Here is an 18265-nt window from a genome sequence, read left to right on the forward strand (position 1 = left end):
GGCAGAGACAAAATCGGCAGTACAGGCAGTCCAATGTCTTTGAAACTCCTTTTTCCTTCAGCACCCTCTTACTGCAAAACCTCAATCCAAAGTTCTCCATGTTGTTCATCTCTGTGAAACTGCAACAGGAGAGCTCTCTCCACTGGTGTTCTAATTCACCAAGGGAACAGGAAAGGCCCTCTTTTGGTAGACTGCCTACTGCAGGCTCTCTTTCCCGGGGATGAATTATCTCCAGCTTACTCAAGTGACTCTGGAAGTCGCATTAGATACTGTGTCCAGAAGCAGTCCATGCTGCGCTTAGGAATGATGTCTCTTCTAGTGTAGAACTGACTGTGGAATTTACTGTAAATACCTAGCAAAAAAAAAGCTGCCAGAAAAGTATTGCAAAATTGCTGTTAATCACTGTAAAACCCCCAGCTCCATGGGTGTCCCTACAGGTGGCTGCCCTTTGCTGCCAGGTTTGCTGTTACCTTTGTCTGTGCCCGTGTGTCAAGTAGAGCAAGATGGGGTAGGTGAAAAGAGAATTTCCCCAAGGGGAGTAACAAAGCATCTTCATTTCATTTAGAAAATAATTACAAAATGTCTTTTACAGGTTTTGTCCTATGTAAATTACAGCAATTGTCTTTTTTAAACAGAAAAATAACAATTAGCTGTAATCTAGTTTAAAATATTATCTTGTATTCTATTCAAAATATAGAAGTTACCTAGCAACTGGAATTGGCAATAAATGCTATTAATACTCCACAATACTGAATGTTGTTGTAGAATGCTTTCCAAGTTAATTTTTGTATTTTACATTTGCAGCTATGCAATCTATGCATATTGTTAAGTGGTTTAAATGAGACTAAGACGAAAATGACAGCCTGAGACAGAGACCCACACAGAACAAACTCACATTAACTGGAATGACATTAACTTGAAAATTTCAGGATAATCTTCACACCCGTTAACCACTTGATGGAATTCAACTTAGTCAGAGTTGCAGCAAAGTCAAGTATTTTTAAAACTGACCATATTCTAGGCTTAAAGGCCCAATTTGAAATCAGGACTGGACATAGAAATCTATTCAGAACAACATTACATTAATGTTAGAATAATGTTATATTTTTTGCTGTTCTGTGTTAATGTGATGCAACAACTCTGGTCTAATACCTCCCTGTCACTTTAATGCTGGATGTGTGTGCAATTTATAACAAGTTAGGCAAGCCACGGATTCAACCATTAAACTGCATTTTCATTCCACATTTTTTGACAGTTCTGTCCAAAATCATATTCCACCAAATCAGCCGTTACAAATTCCAATAACTTCAACCTTCAAATGTATTAAAGTTGATCTTTTTCAGTGTGTTCCTAAATCTTACGGTATAAGCAAAAGGTATAAATAAAAGATTAAGAACAATTTCCATTTGAATAGTGGAGAAGAGTCCTCATCTTTTGTACATGTCTCATGCTCAGAGTCCATCAATCGCCTGAGGAGAGAGGAGACGTGAGGATTGACTGAGTTGTTCTTCTCAGGCATCGTCCCACTTCTTTGGCTTGCAGTCTTCATGCTGCTGGTTGGATTGATTCCAATGAAACAGTTTAAACCGCAAAATCACATGAATAAAACTTACGCTGACCCTCACTGAAGCGGCCTGGTATCTGTTTCATACCTCACTTTACAACACACAGGACTTTTTTTTAAAAATTTAAAGGCACAAGTTATTTTACGTCATGGCCAACCCACGTTTGCTAGTTTAATGGCAGAAAAATAGTCAAAGCCAGGCGCCTGGTCCACAAGGGTGTACTCAGTCACTGCTGTTTTTATGGTGTAAACATGCTATAAACTAATTTTTTCAAACATTTTCTTTAAGAGCTAGGGGCGCTAGGTGGATTGCTATTATAATGATGGATTTGCCAGGCAGAAGAAAAGAATGCTTCTCTGCAGAGATACAAAAAATCTGCTTGTGCACAATGTGAAAGCGTGCGAGCAGACCATCTACAACAGCAGCAGGATTACACCAAAGTAGAGGTCTGCATTCCTGTGGAACCCACGGCAATAAAGTGCAGTGCAGGACAAACTTTCATTTTTGAATGCAGGAGCAGGAGGGAAGTGACTGATATGTTCGCAGGTAAAAAGAATGAAACAAGTGTTTTTGTTATCAAACAATTATTTATTTGCGTGAGTAAATACAAAATTATACAACAAAGTATAGCACGTTATCACAACATTACATTGTGTGAAAGCGCTTTACAGCATCCCCACCCAAAGCCCCCAGTGAGTAAGCCATAGGCGACAGTGGCAAGGAAAAACTCCCTAGAAGGAAGAAACCTTGGGAGGCACCAGACTCAAAGGGGAAGCCCAAACCTCCAGGGGCCGGCAGGGAAAGTCAAAAACACACACACCAGATAACTGCAACAGGTTCTTCTACATATCCTATACAGGGGCGTGGTACAGTGATGCAGTGGTTAAAACTGTTAACTCACACCTCTGGGGACATTCATCCATTTTCTGAAACCGCTTCTCCTGTTCAGCGTTGCTCCAGCTGACAGCTTTTGCAATTCATCTGTATCTGAATGAGGAAAAACAACATACAGGCAATACAATGGAGCTGTCAGTCACTCCTGGCACATGGAATACAGTTCTGCACTGACACCTCCGCAATGAACAATTGCATTATAGCATAGGAAACTAGTTAACTTTCACATAAAATTTAGATATAATCAAAACAGAAGCCTGGAACAATTTTAAATTTTACTAAATGGCAATATACTGATTTTAGTCACCAAACAAACTTTACAGGACTTGCTTCACTACTTTTATTTGTGTTTCTTACAATACATCTGCCCTCTCCTGGTCTGGTGGAATATCATTGCTGTAGGCAGCACCGAGCGAAACCACCCGCATCCGCAGTAGAATGCAACATGAAAGCGCACGCGGAAAAGTAAAATATCACCTAGACTTTGCGGCACAGGAAACTAGCCGACTTGCACATGAAATTTAAATTTAACCAACACAGCACCCCACAACAATGTTCACTTTATTTAAAGGAAATGAACTAATTTACTCACTAGCAAGCGCAATAATGTACTTAAACGCAGGAAAGCGCACGCGGAAAAGTTAAATGTCAACTACACTTTGCGCATAAAATTTAAATATAATTAACATAGTAGCCCGGAACAAAATCACTTTATTTAAAAGCAATATACTGACTTTACTCATCAAACATATTTTAATATACATGCAAATTTGACAAATACTAAATAATAAGATAAATTATCCGATAAAATGGGAGCAGAATGGCAACCCACCTTGGTGCAGAAAACAAGTGAAGCCGCGTCTTTCAAACCGGCAGCGTCCCACGTGCCGAGGAGTCAAATGTAATCAAGCAACACGGCCCACACATTAAATAATAACATCATAATAATTATAGTTCTTGTATAATTATTCTATACATTATTCTATAATTAGATGAACAGACTTTTATAAGTTAAGTTGTACACCGAGAACAGTATACAACAGCATAAGCATATAACCCTTAAAGGTTTATTAATTAAAAATCACACATTCATCCTGCTTAACATAAAACAATGACTTAAAGAGACTTAATTGTGAAATGAACGCTACTGTCCGAGGGTATTTATCTCCACAAATCGCTATGGAACATAATGTCTTAAATACTCAGATTTTCAGAATGACAGAATCTTAACATTTTAAATTTTGTTTTGCGATACCGATACGTAGTGATATTGGTATGTGGAACAACGTTAAACTGTAGTTAGATTAAGTGCGTATTCACAATTTACCCGTTTGCCTTTTATCGTGACTGAGCACAATCCCCCACCCCAGCTGGTCTGCACTCCCCACATTGCAATTAACGATCCAGACCTCAGCGCTTTTGTTACCGTGGGACTTTGTTGCGTTGAAGAAAACATTAAAATGAAGTCTGAGGAATGTTACATGACACAGCTAAAATGCAAAAACTCTCTCTGGTGTAATTCACTGCATAAAACCAATAGTCTTAAGTGTGGTGCCTTCTTCATAACACTCCCTGACTTTTGTATTCGTGACCATGAGATACTGTGGCCTTTTCTTCCTTCATTTGACTAGTGTTCCTCCCTTTCCTCCCAGCCTTGGTTGGTGGTTCAGGCAGCATCACCTTCTTTTAATAGACCCAGGTTTATCCATCCATCCATTTTCCAAACCACTAATCATACTGGGTCGTGGGGGGTCCGGAGCCTATCCCAGAAGCAATGGGCACGAGGCAGGGAACAACCCAGGATGGGGGGCCAGCCCATTGCAGGGCACACTCATACACCATTCACTCACACATGCACACCTAGGGGCAATTTAGCAACTCCAATTAGCCTCAGCATGTTTTTGGACTGTGGGGGGGAAACCGGAGTACCCGGAGAAAACCCCACGACGATATGGAGAGAACATGCAAACTCCACACACATGTGATCCAGGCAGAGACTCGAACCTGGGTCACCCAGGTGTCATTTATTTTGAAATTCGGTTCAAGTGCAGAAAATGTTCTAGCAGAAGTCTTGGACAATCTCTGAATTACACAGAAATCTGACTTCTTCTGAAGCTGTGAGAAATTGTTCTTCTGTAATTGTTGCATTGATATTTGTTGATGTGCGTGTGCCCTCCTTGAGCAGTAAAGGGGAGATCACATGCAGAGCTGATTTTCTGTAGTTTCTTAGTCTAAATAAAAATTAAATATTCTCTTCATATAGGCTGGACATTTCTAGAAAAGAGCCAATTAGTTATTTCTAGAAAAATATATGGAGCCAATGAAAGGACCTGACGTCATAGTAGCACAGATCACTGTCCATGGTTCTGAATACTCTACTTGTTGGGCTGGCGCTGAACAAATAGGATAACCGGCCACCGTGTCCGTGTGCCTCCACTGATTGGCCCCCTGACATATAATTATTTTTAACACTGAAGGGGAGAAAGATCATACAGGAAATTAGTTAACAGTAATTAGCAATCACTTATAGTTCTCATTTATAATGATGTAAATAAAAAAAAAATAATATATATATATATATATATATATATATATATATATATATATATATATATATATATATCATTAAAAACAAAATATAATCCTGATTTAATGTATCCCTTCTGCTCTTAAAAAAGCACAATATGTCTGAAAGACAAATATGTCTATTACTCTACATGTTTTAATAATTTTGTTAATATTACCTAATTTGCTTATCTTATTTTCTGTAATCACTCTGCATTAAAGCAATTTTTAAAACTAGCTGTGAAATTGATGATTCTGTTGTTATTCTGACTGTTGTTGCCCTGGTGCCTTAGGATACGTCTGTCTAAACATAAGTGAGGGGATGGATGCACTATTCTATGGAGGCCTCTGAAGAGAATAAATGATCCCAATATTATATTGAGAGAGATGGTTAAATCAGAGCTGGATAAGATTTTAACAACGCTGAGCTATTAGTTAAGTTCTTCCCAAACGAGCTTGATGGGCCGAATGGGCTCCTCTAATTTGTAAATTTCTTATGTTCTAAGATATACAGTACTGTGCAAAAGTCTTAGGCAGTCCAAAGAAATGTTTAAAGCTGTTTATCTGGGTAGCAAGTGTACTTTGGCTTAGAACAAATAACACAATTTAACATTAGAACGTGTAAATTAAGAGGAACACAATAAAAACTATTAATAATTTCTTCTCTTTTCTAAAAAGATACTGATATCTAGTCGGATGGCTAGATGAACACCGCTTCAGTTCCCAAACTTCTCCTCAGGGGCACCTCAGCCGTTCCATGATTTTGACAGATTGACTAGCTGTATGAGGTGTGCTAGTGGCCAAGTCAAAAAATACATGGCTGCACTGGACGGTCGCTACAAATACTAGGATGATGTTAGCAGAGGTTCTGAAATGGCTAAGCTGAGACACTTTGACAGGCATAATATCATAGTTTTACACCAACACGAGGACAATCTAAACATTGTTTTCTTTGCCTGCCTAAGATTTTTGCACAGTGCTGTACATGGAAGTCTCAATTCAACCCTATCCTTTCCTAAGTGCCATACTTCTGTTGAAAAAAGAAAATTACAGATTGGAAACCTTTTAATAAAGAAACTGTGATAGAAAATTCTTGATTATGCTAATCAGTAATCAATAATGGAATATAGATGATTATGCAAAATGCATTACCTAATCAGTAATTAACAATTGAGTTTACAATGTGTTGTTGATTTACACATAGTGGTTGAAACAATGTAATTTACTTGTCATTAATTGAATGTATCAAACAAGAATGCAAATCTGCTTAAGTAAGAAATTTCTATTTTCTATAGAGGAACTAACATGTTTGCCATATATTGCTTGTTCGGCAAGAGGCCCAGGTCAAAGCAAAGGCATGACCTGAGAAGTAAGCTGTTGCAGAAGATATTATAAAATGAATGCATGGTATTGGATAACATAAAATGTAGAAAAAGAGAACAACGAGTCCTAGAATAATATAGCAAAAGGAAAAGTCCCAAATAGATAGACTTGTTCTAAGCTGATAGGTGGACCTTGAAAACGTAGAAGAAACTGGTATCTCCAAATGGCCAAACTTTCTTTGAACTGCCTGGACCTTGAAAGGCAGAAGTAACTGGAACGTCCAAAAATCCGATTTGTCCTTGATTTGTCAGATGACTGTCGCATTTTAGGCCATAAAAGATGTATGCATTTGTTGCTCGGGGAGCAGAACACAAGACGCATGATTGCTGAGTGTCTGTTCCCTATGAGCTCATCGAATAATAAAGTTCTGTCAAACACTTAAACATCGGACTTCGAGAAATTTCTTCCACAAAACACTCTGTTCTCGTTAACAATTTTTCAGTTATAAATTCCATATTATACACTTTCTTTCCTCTTTCTTTCCATTGTACTGTCGTGGGTGGCTGGGGTTTTAGCCAGGAGATCGTTATCATCCTCCTGGCAATTACAAGAAGAACTCTCTGTAATACAACCTTATTTTCATGCACTATATTCTGTGGCATAATTCCTAGTATGAAATGAGCTGGTTCAAGTGGTAATTTTATGTTCAAACATTTTTTTTATCTCTTCCTGTATATTTTGCCAGTACTCTGACAGTTTTGGACAATCCCAAAAAATGTGGGTGTGGTCTCCTACCAGGTCACAACCCCTCCAATAAACCCCTGATTTGAGGTGTTGCCAAACGTAGAGGTGAGAAGGGGAGTCTTAAAGTATCTCATCTTAACTTTCCAATCAAATTCCCACCATGTAGGACTGTTTGTTATTCTGTGTCCTTCTTTACATGAATGAGTCCAATCTTCATCGTTAATGATAGTATTCATCTCTAGTTTCCATTTCTCTTTGATATTAACACTGTTGACTCTTTTTGTAATATTTTATAAATATATGATATAAGGTTCTTTTTAACCAATCCTTTAATTGTTAATATAAACAATATATTTGTTGACTGTAGGTATCTAAAACAGTTGGGCACTGGGAGGCCACATTTGTTTCTAAGATGTTCGAAGGACATTAGATCTCCTCCATTACACAACTGATCCAACTGGTTAAACCTCTTTTCTCCCCATGTCTTAAACCCTGTATCTAATTTATATGGTAGAAAATCAACATCATGTGCAATTTTCATTGCTCTTGATATTGATGAAGAGCGTCCCAGCCTCTCTCTCACTTTTCAGAGTGTTTCCTATCCAAATGTTAATCATTTTATTTACTTTCCATGTATCTTGATTAAAAATAATTGCTATGTCCAGCGGCAAATTTGGGCAGATACTCTGTTCCATTCCCACCCACTGAGCCTCCCTGTCCTGGGTTATCCATACCACTACTGATATAAGTTGGGCTGCCAAGAAATAATTTTTTAAATTAGGTAAGTCCAGACCCGCGTTCTCTTTTGGGTTTAACAGTCTTTTCAGTTCAATCCTGGGTCTTTTGTTTTCCCAGGTAAATTTGGATAACCATTTATTGAGTGTTTTGAATGTGGATATAGGGACCCCTATGGGCAGGGACTGGAACATAAAGAGAAGCCTAGGTGGTATGTTCATTCTAATGCTCTCCACTCTCCCCAATAAGGATAGAGGGAGGATTTCCCATCTTTCGAGATAATTCTTTATTTCACATAGTAATTTACCATAATTAGTTTTGTATAAGTATGACATACCAAGGATCCCTAGGTATCTAAAGCCATAACTGTGGAATCGAAATTTAATATTTGCGAGCTTTAATGCAAAAACTTTCTCTGTAGTATACGTGTGGGTAGGTTACTGTAAAATTTGGACGAATCTTAAACTTAAAGCAACAGTAAGGTGTAGCGATCAGGGAGTTCAGTATAGGACTAAACATGCAAGGGAAGAAGTAGATAATTAGTGAAACTTTTGACCGGGCTGGAGATCTGAGGATTCATACACAGATGTATGGCACAGCAGATATTTTTGTCTGCTTTTGAGATGGTTGACGTGACATATTTTCCGACGCGCGCTCTCTGTCCACTGGTGGGAGTGTGCTCACCTGTCTGCATCGGGGCGGAAGTCCGCCATGCGCAATACAGAGAGCAGAGGAGAATTGTAAAGGCGCGACCATGTAGAGACAAAAATGACAAGCTTTTGCGTAAATAAGATAAATAGCATAAGGCTATTTAGTTTGTTTAATAAAAGGACAATGTAGACTTGTTCTATAGGAAAAGTAACCTTAAGAACATAAGAATTTTACAAACGAGAGGAAGCCATCCGGCCCATCAAGCACTTTTGGGGAAAATTTACCTAACAGCTTAGAGTTGGTAAAATCTTATCTAGCTCTGATTTAAAGGAACCCAGGGTTTTAGCTTGCGCTACACTAGTAGGAAGACTATTCCATACTCTAACTACACGCTGTGTAAAGAAGTGCTTCCTCAAATTCGTTTTAAAATGTTCTCCCGCTAAATTCCACTTGTGGCCACGAGTTCTAGTATGTCATGTCACTCGCCATCCAGACCTGTTAGAATCTTATATACCTGGATCATGCCCCCACTTAGTCTCCTTTGCTCGAGGCTGAACAGATTCAGCTCAACTAACCTGTTCTCATAAGACATTCCTCTAAGACTGGGAATCATTCTCATAGCCCTACGTTGCACCTTTTCCAAGGCAGCAATGTCCATCTTAAGGTATGGTGACCAAACCTGCACACAATATTCTAGGTGGGGTCTTACCAAGGAATTATATAATCGTAGCATCACTTCCTTTGACTTAAACTCCACACAGCTAGAGATGTAACCCAACATTCTATTTGCCTTTTTTATTACTTCCCCACACTGACGAGAGTGGAACATGAAAGCATCAACATACGCACTGAGGTCATTCTCATAATCAGCTAACTTTATTTCAGTGAAACCCATAAAATATCTGTACTTTATATTTCTGCTCCCTGCATGGATAGCCTTACATTTATCTACTTTAAATTTCATCTGCCATGTATCAGCCCAGTTGCTAATTAAATCCTATTGTAGTCTCTCCGCTGATAGATCAGTATCTGCTACATCACTCACCTTGGTATCATCAGCAAATTTAACCATTTTACTGTATGTACTGATGTCAATATCATTGGCGCAAATTAGGAACAATAGTGGTCCTAAAATTGAACCCTATGGTATCCCACAATGAACGCAGGTCCACTGTGACATTATGCCTCTAATAACTACCCACTGCTTCCTGTCTGTAAACCAGTTTTCAATCCAGGCTGATACAGTTTGTAAAAACCCTGTAGCTTTGAGCTTAAGGACTTCTGGAAATCTAATAATTCAATGAATCTACATGGTGCTGAGTTATTTGTGTTCTCTACTGTGAACACCCGTGTAAAATAATCATTAAATTCATTTACTATATCAATTTCATTTTCAATTATAAACCCCTTACTATCCTGTAAATTAGTGATTTCAGCTTTTAGACTCTTTTGGAGATAAAACATCGGAAGAAACTTTTAATGTCATTCTTAGCTTCCAATTCATTCCTTTCTACATTCCTCTTATTGAGTCTAATGTTATTTTTTAACTCAACCTGTAGACTCCTGCTTTATTTTGCCCTTCTCCTCCGGACTTTATTCTTAATTTCCTTAGTAAACCACCTTGGTTGTAGTTTCCTAGATTTAGTGTTGCTGGAAACAGGTATGAAGTCCTCTTGCACTTGCAACAATGTCCTTTTACAAAATTCCCATGCCTCTTCAACCGTTTTGCTATTTAACTTGTTTACAGTTTCTAATTTCAGTCTCATACCATTAAAGTTTGCCTTCCTCACAATATATTTTTTTCTTTTGGATTTTGCTCTTCCGACACGAAAATTAGCCTGAAATTTAACCATGTTATGCTCATTACTGTCCAGTGGTTCTAAAACCTCTAATTTTCCAATCCTAACCTGGTTATTAGAGAAAAGAAGATCTATAATGGCTTCTCCCCTGGTAGGGGTATTAAACTGAGTAAAAAAACAATCCTGTACCACTTCCACCATCTCGAGTTCATTTACAGAAGAGCCAGAGACTGTGTCCCACTGTATCCCTGGTAAATTAAAATCACCCATAACCACCACATCATTTTTATTACTCATAATCCTGATGTCGTCATATAACATTTTGCTTTCCTCTGCAGCTACATTAGGTGTCTATAACAAACACTGACAATTAGGCCATTTGAGTCTTTAGCATCTATTTTAGCATCTGTCATTTCCGTACTGGGCATCTTCCCAGTGGGCTGAGGGCTACGGGGACCTTCAGAATTCATTATGCCCCCCCCCCGCTCCCCATTATGTACTGGGGATCCCAAAGTGGAGGGGTGGGTTTGAGTCCCATCTAGGATGACTCCTTCTCTTTATCATATTGATTGTTGCGATGAACCAAGGCAGTAGAAAGTGTAACAGGAAGCTTCATCACCATACCAGGTCTGAGGCTTAGAACGGCCATGTCCTCTGCTGGGTCTCACTTTGTCTATGGCCAACAGCTTTTACCTGCTTGTCATGCATACATTAGGCATCGCTTGAGGAAGGCTCATGCTGCACCTCACGGGGGCTTTATAACCTAGGGTCTCTGAAAAGAAGCACTAAGTACCATTATGTGTGTCCAGAGCCCCTTTGCTGTTTAAAGTTTGGCGCAGAGGAAGTGAGCTGGGCCCATAACCCAGAGGTCGATGGATTGAAACCATTCTCTGCTATGTTGTCTGTCTTTTCTTATGCCAAGTTTAACTAACTTGTTTAAGTGCTTCACACCAACTTGCTGATCTTTCCTTCATTAAGGCTCTTATCCCCTAGTGTTCAGAGGTTTTCAAAGGGGGGTGTTTTCCCCCCCTTTCCTCAGCTCTTCTTTGAAACTCTGCTTCTAAGGTCAGCATCCCAGACACCTTTTCACTGATGTTGATGACACTGATAGAGATGGTGAAACATGGCACCAAGATAGAAGAATGAGTGAAGTACCAAGTACTCTAAAGTGTGTTATGATACCCTTTGCTATTTAAAGTAGAAACACTGAGGAAAGACTCAGCTGGTCATTGTTCTACTACCTGCAAGCCGATCATTAGTGCATCTCCAGCCAACCGCCTCTGCTGTTTTACAAAATTCACAGCTAATCAGTTCAAAAATTTGTCAGACTTTTTCATTTTCTGTTGGGATTTAAACCCCTGACCACTAGATGGCAGTGTTGTCTTCTATCTTCAGCCATCTGACTCATCCACTCCAACGTAAACAGAGTCAAAAACCAAAACGGCAGTGCATGCAGAAACAGCGGCCTGGAGCTTTTCAATGCTACGCTGTTGTTGTGTAATATCTAACAATGTGCTAGTGATGGGAATTCCGGCTCTTTTAAGAGATCCGGCTCTTCTGGCTCGGCTCACTTAAAAGAGCCGGCTCTTTCGACTCCCAAGTGGCTCTTCAGATTTTCTTTGGTGCTTAAATGAATTTATTACCAGAAATAATGTAAAATTATTAGTGAAATGAATTACTATGGTTGGAAATCACACACAATCATTTTAGACAATTCCTCATCAATTGTGTTCTGTTTGCAGAAACTGTCTCATAGAGCTCTAGGTTGTAGGTCTAGGTGGTTGTGGTGCTGTACTGGATGACGGTGTAGACATTGACAAACTGCAGTAGACAAACTGTCACTTTCCTTAGTAGCAGGTTCACTTGCTTGTCTTTTTTCTTCCCAATGCACTGATGGATGTACAGTTCTCATGTGCCAATGCAGGTTATTTGTAGAACCTGTTTGATATGAGATTTTAACCTTGCAAGCTCTACACTCTGCCTTTGTATTATCAATGCAATTGAAATGTATCCAAATTTTACTTTGCGTTTCCTACAGTCACTCATTTTGTCGCGCACATCTCCTTCCTTCCTGTTTCTCTCTCAGTGCATGTGATTGCTGTATTTGTCTATGGGTGCGTTCGACTTCACACAGCCATTTGCAGTGCTTGCTTAAAGCAGTGCATTGTGGTCCCAACGCAATGCATCATGGTTAGATTTTTTTGTCCGACTTCAGCCGGCGCTGCAAAATGTTACCATCCGTGACCATGTCACATGGTACAAAAACCTCACGAGAGCAAGACGACTTAAGACTTAAATCCCAAGTCGAACGCACCCTGTAGCACCGCCCCTCCCCCTCCTGCTCAGTGCAGACACACATCGTGTAGTTGACCAATCCGTGCGGGTGGAAAAAATAGAGAAAGAAAAAAAGCGGTTCTGACTCCGGCTCACAGGCAGGAGCCGGCTCCGATCGTTCACTTCGAAGAACCGGCTCCGAGAGCCGTTTTGTTCGCAACCGACTCATCACTACAATGTGCTACTGGTTTCTTTGCTTCCAGCACCAGAATTTTTTCTTTATTTTTATTCTTTTTTATTTTTGGTGTATGTATCTTTAGCCTTTAAATGTATTTTTTCTGTATTTATATTCTATAAGTGTTAGTCTATAGTTTTATGCATACTATGGCGTCTACAGGCTTGCTCCAAATGACATCTCATTGTATTTTCAGTGACAATAAAAGCATCTCACTTTATCCAAGGTTGGAGGTAGGGTAAGGGCGCACCGATAAAGTTTAGCTTTAGCAAACCTAGCAAAGAGTGCTTCGTTACAGGATGCAAGACGGCCAGGCCCACGGGCAGCCTGGCCCACTCATTTCTGATTGGTCAGAAATTACACTGTCTCTCAGATCTGATTCGTTGACTATTTGCTCTATGTATTTCTCCATGAAAATTAGCAACACTTGAGTCGCTCGGGTTGGCCGTGGCAGGGACCATGACCTGGCCGTATTGCAATCTGCAATGAGGCATCGTTGAACTCTGACGCATCTGGCGCGAGACTCAGGCTGTCAGATCATATGCAGGGGACACATAACTGGTATGAGAAATGTCTTGTAGCAGCGCAAATGAGTATTTATGTTATGTGCATTCGCGCTGTTATGACAAAGAATCACTGTGCATTCTAGCCTTCATGTCCAGAACGAAGTACAAATTAGCCACATAAATGTTAACATGCACGGTAATTTTTTTGTCGTTACGTGAATGCACATAAAACAAATACGCATTTGCGCTGCTAACAAGGAATTGCCGCGCGTGTACGGGGAATGCGCCATGCGCCCCTGACTGTATGTATAGTAGGCCTATATTGTACAATGAATTATATATTTAAGTCGGGCAATACAGGTAGCGACTCCAATGACAGGACTGGGGAAACATACTTTGATGTGGAGTTAAATACATAGGACTAATGAAAACAAGTGGAAACTGCTAATAACATCGGGATTTCACACGAGGTTAACGAGGGAGCGTGGCACACCGGAGGAGCGGACAAGCGGGGCATGATAATTGTAAGATAGTCCAACAATTCAAGGTGGTCTGTCACTCAGTACTGGAAGGCGGAACACAGTTCTGCATGCAAAGGTCGGCGTCAGTGGACCTGCAGCAGCATACCTGTAAGTTTACATAACTGCAAGCTGCCTGTAAACCCTGCTGACTTGTTTGTACAAGAGTCTATGACAGGTTACTGGTGATTTAATATGACATTACTAGGAATACAATGCATTGTATATGAAATAAAGTTACGTCAAAAAAGCAGACATACTGGAGCAAAACTAAATATACTAAAAATGTTTGTTTATGAAGGGTGTTTGAAAAATGTCATTTGATATTATTCACCAAATTTGATGTCGTTAGTGTAATTTATGTTGAACTTTAATTGTAAATTGTGACAAAACCAGACATGTGGTGGCAAATTGGAAGCCATATTCTGAAACTACAGAAAAAACTGTAGAACATGCACTTGTTTTTTGTTAAATCACCTAACAAAACATTTTAAAATGTCGCCCAGTGTATTATATGTCTATATTATATCTTTATTTAGGCCATATGTGCTCTTGATGTGTTATTTCTCAGTGAGCTGGAGGGATTTGACAAATACATCCTTTTAGAAATGTGTGAGGAAGTAAGTTCTTTTCTTTTTGAAAAGTAGTGTATCTGTAAGGTTTGTGGCACAACAGAGAAATTAAATATTTTATTTGACTCCTTAAGGTCAAGACTCTGGTCTCCAGCTCACAGCTCTCTGTTACATTTCCATGGCCATTTTGTCCGATAGTATTATTGGATTTTTCTGTGCTATATTTGTATGTGTAGTTATTGTCTGCTGTATAAATCATTATAAATAAGTTTCTTTTCCTTGTGATGTCTCTGCTTAATAGTATTAAATAGGAGTAAAAGAAACCGCAGTTTTCTCAGTAATGTATTTCATGATATTTTCCCAACAAAACCCATGTTTGCATTCAAGTTTCTGTCACAGTTTGTACATAATATTTGCAACAACCATTATAAAAATTTTGCTGAATTTGTACTACAAGCCTCTCCAGTCCCAAATCCAAATTCATATATGATATCTTTGTATATGTGTGTATCAACATTCCTACAAAACCATGAGTTACATAATATATCCAAATGTAGGGAATTTCAGTGTGAGTCCTGACGTCCTATGCGTACTGCTGTACTTGCCCTACACAAGGTGAGTTTATATTAGTCACAGAAACATCTTAGCCAGTCATTACTGTGTAGTCGTCACATGTTGAACCCCTTGTTTTTGGTCTGTGAGGGTATAAAATGTCTCTCCTTTGTTACCTACAGTGAGGCTGACATTTGGTTAACTGAAATATACATTAATATAAATTTAAAAGGAAGACATTTTTATCCAAATCCACATTAATATGATGGGGGGAAAAATGTTCTAGTCATATAGGTGTAATGAACTTGTAATGAATGTTGCAAGGCTGTACTTCAGCTTCCCACATACAAGTGCGTAACTGATTATACATTATAAGAGGTATGAATAAAAAGACGTACATGAAGACTGTAATCTCAAGTGATCAACAGTAAACCTTCCTTAATGATATAACGGCATTTAACACCTCTGTAAGATAAAGACAAAGTTTCAGACAAGGCTGGAGAAAGTCAGGCAAAATCTTTCACTTTTACCTTTTTATTTAGATCATTCATCCTAAAGCTCTTGACTTGATAGGTTATTCAGATTATTTTCTACAGATTAGTATGAAGTCTCTCCTGTATTTAATTTGGTACATCAGAGTGAAGAAGGATAAACCCTCGTGTTTAATGTATAGAAGTGGCAATGGTTTGTTAGATTGCATATGTGATGTATGTGTAACTGAAGGCAAGCAGAAGTGCAGCTTTCTGATTGGTGCATGCATGTATATCTCTGATTGGTGGATTACACTTCTAATCAAACATAAGTCTTAAAAAGCGTCATTGACACAGCTGTGTAATTGATAAGGTAGGGTTACTGGGTTACTGACACAGGGGCGATTTCTGCCGAGTGTGTGTTAGGCTTTGCTAACTCTAACATGACAAGCGGAACATTCTGTCCTTCTCTTTTTCACTGTTTTCACTCTTCCAATTAACACTCTTTCCCTCTCTCACTCTGTCGCAGTGACTGCTGGGGGTGGATGGGGCGTGTGAGAGTGTGCGGTAGCCACTTGTGGCTAGTGCGAAAGCTCTGTGTGAATTTCACAGCAAATTTGCCAGTGTTAAATTAACACTGCATACTGTTTTTATAATTCTCACCTAATCAGCGTTACATTTAACACTTTGTAGAGTGCAATGCGTGTTGTTGTATAGTGTTAAATTTTATTAGCTCTTATAGTGTTCATTTGACACTATAGAGTGTTAGATCACTGAAACTCCACCTCTTCCCAGAATTCAAGCCCATATAAGTGACACACAGGTGCATAATGGGTGGCTTATGTCTGGGGCAGCTAAGTACTGTGTTTGATTAACCCACCGTCATGAAAAAGAGCAAAAAAGCAATAAGGTCTCTTGGTATGTAAACTTTAAATAATGTTAACTTTGATTTTTCTGAAGATCAGCACACTGTGTTTTGGTAAGCTGAATACATGCTTCTTCTTGATTCTTGCCTTACATGTGCTATGAAGTTGGGATTGGGTTAGAGAATGAATGTTTTAAAAATGTAATTATTAATTTCCTTTTTAAGCATGTATTAAACAATTTCCTTGCACTGGTATAAGAGTAAACTAATTAAGCTTTCTTGCAATCATCTGCAGTATGCAAGTGAATAAAATGTATGGTACCGTTCTTGGGGAAAACCAGGGAGAATCCACTGTGAAACAGCACTCTGCAAATTCTCTAAATGTGTTCCTAATGATAAGGCCAAGACTGGTAATCAAATTAGTCTCTCAGCAGGAGTGTTAGTGTAAAAGTAATGCCTATTAAAACAGATTATAAAGCTTGTTAGAATGCATGACATAATTATTAGCAGGGCTCAGAGAAGGTGAGGGCTCCCCTAGTGGCTACAGGAGTGCATTTTCCCTAAAGCAGATATAATGGGTGGTGGCCTTGTTGCTTTTAGACCACAACTTTGGATAGAAGAACAAATCAAATTATTTTGCTCATTTAATATTCAGATTGTTTATTGGGCTTAAATTTTAGAACACACCATGTTTTAGGATGGTATGTCATGGATATTAGTCTCTACCACATTTTAATGTTACAAATCTAGACCTTTTCCTATGCTTGAATTGATGTGTGCCAGGTGGTCTGAATAGTATAGTACTTATGATAGGTGTGTGATCCCAGAGGAATTTATGTGGATTCTGTTCAATGTGGCAAGTACATACAATACTGACATTTTTCCTGGGAGATGGTTTTACTCAGATTTATCATCCATTAGTATTTGCCTTATCATGGTATTTCTATCTAGCTCAAGAAAACTTCTTCAGAGAGCATCAATCGCTCACTAACCTACCAAAGCAGACCCCAGGAAAAATAATTCTAATAACTGCCCTACAAGCTTTACTAATATTTCTTATACTTGCTTTATTGAACACCATCATGGTGGATAAAAAAAAATACAAATCTGTTGAAAGGCTGTACCATACCATGGTATGCAAATAAACATCCAGCATCATTACAGGGAAGTGGGTGGTACCAGGAGCTGCATAGCAAAGGTGTCGCAACTCTTGTAACATGTTTCCACATATAAAGCCCATCAACCAAGGTCAGAATGGGTGACCAAAATCGGCTTAGATCAACAAATACACCACACCTACAATTGAAAGATACAAGTACAAACTTTTTTCTGACAAAAGACTAACGTAAAAACCATACGCAATAAAAAGCAAGGTGCCGCTTAACAAATTAACACATGGGTCTTTGGTTTTCAAAAACAATCAGCACTGAGCTATAAAGACTTTGATGCACAATAAGAAAAGGCTGAGGGGACCTTTTTGGTCAGAGTCTTTCTCATGATGGTTGGTAAATAAGGACAGTTCTTATGATCCTCATATGAGTTCTTGTGTGCACATTAAAATGGCGCAGATAGGGGCCACCTATTATGCACCTGTGTGCCACCTATATGGGCTTAGAATCTGGGAAGAGGTGGAGTTGCAGTGATCTAACAGTCTATGGTGTCAACTGAACACTATAACAGCTAATACAATTTAACAATATACAACAACACTGGTTTGGTGAGAATTATATAAACACCATGCAGTGTTAATTTAACACTGGCAAATTTGCTGTATATGTGTGTATTGTCACGATCTAAGCCGGACGGAACGGCGATCGTGCGGGCAGGCAAACAAGAAACAGGCTGGAAGCCACAAATCAGGTCAAACGAGGGGTTTAATGGAAACGAAGGCACGGACATTCACTAACATCAGGTAACATAGGACGCTAACTTACATCAATGACGGACAAGGGGAACAGGTCAGACCAGGACTTAAAACACACAGAGACTAATCAAAG

The sequence above is a fragment of the Brienomyrus brachyistius genome, unplaced genomic scaffold, assembly GCF_023856365.1.
Source record: "Brienomyrus brachyistius isolate T26 unplaced genomic scaffold, BBRACH_0.4 scaffold43, whole genome shotgun sequence".
Lineage (NCBI taxonomy): Eukaryota > Metazoa > Chordata > Actinopteri > Osteoglossiformes > Mormyridae > Brienomyrus > Brienomyrus brachyistius.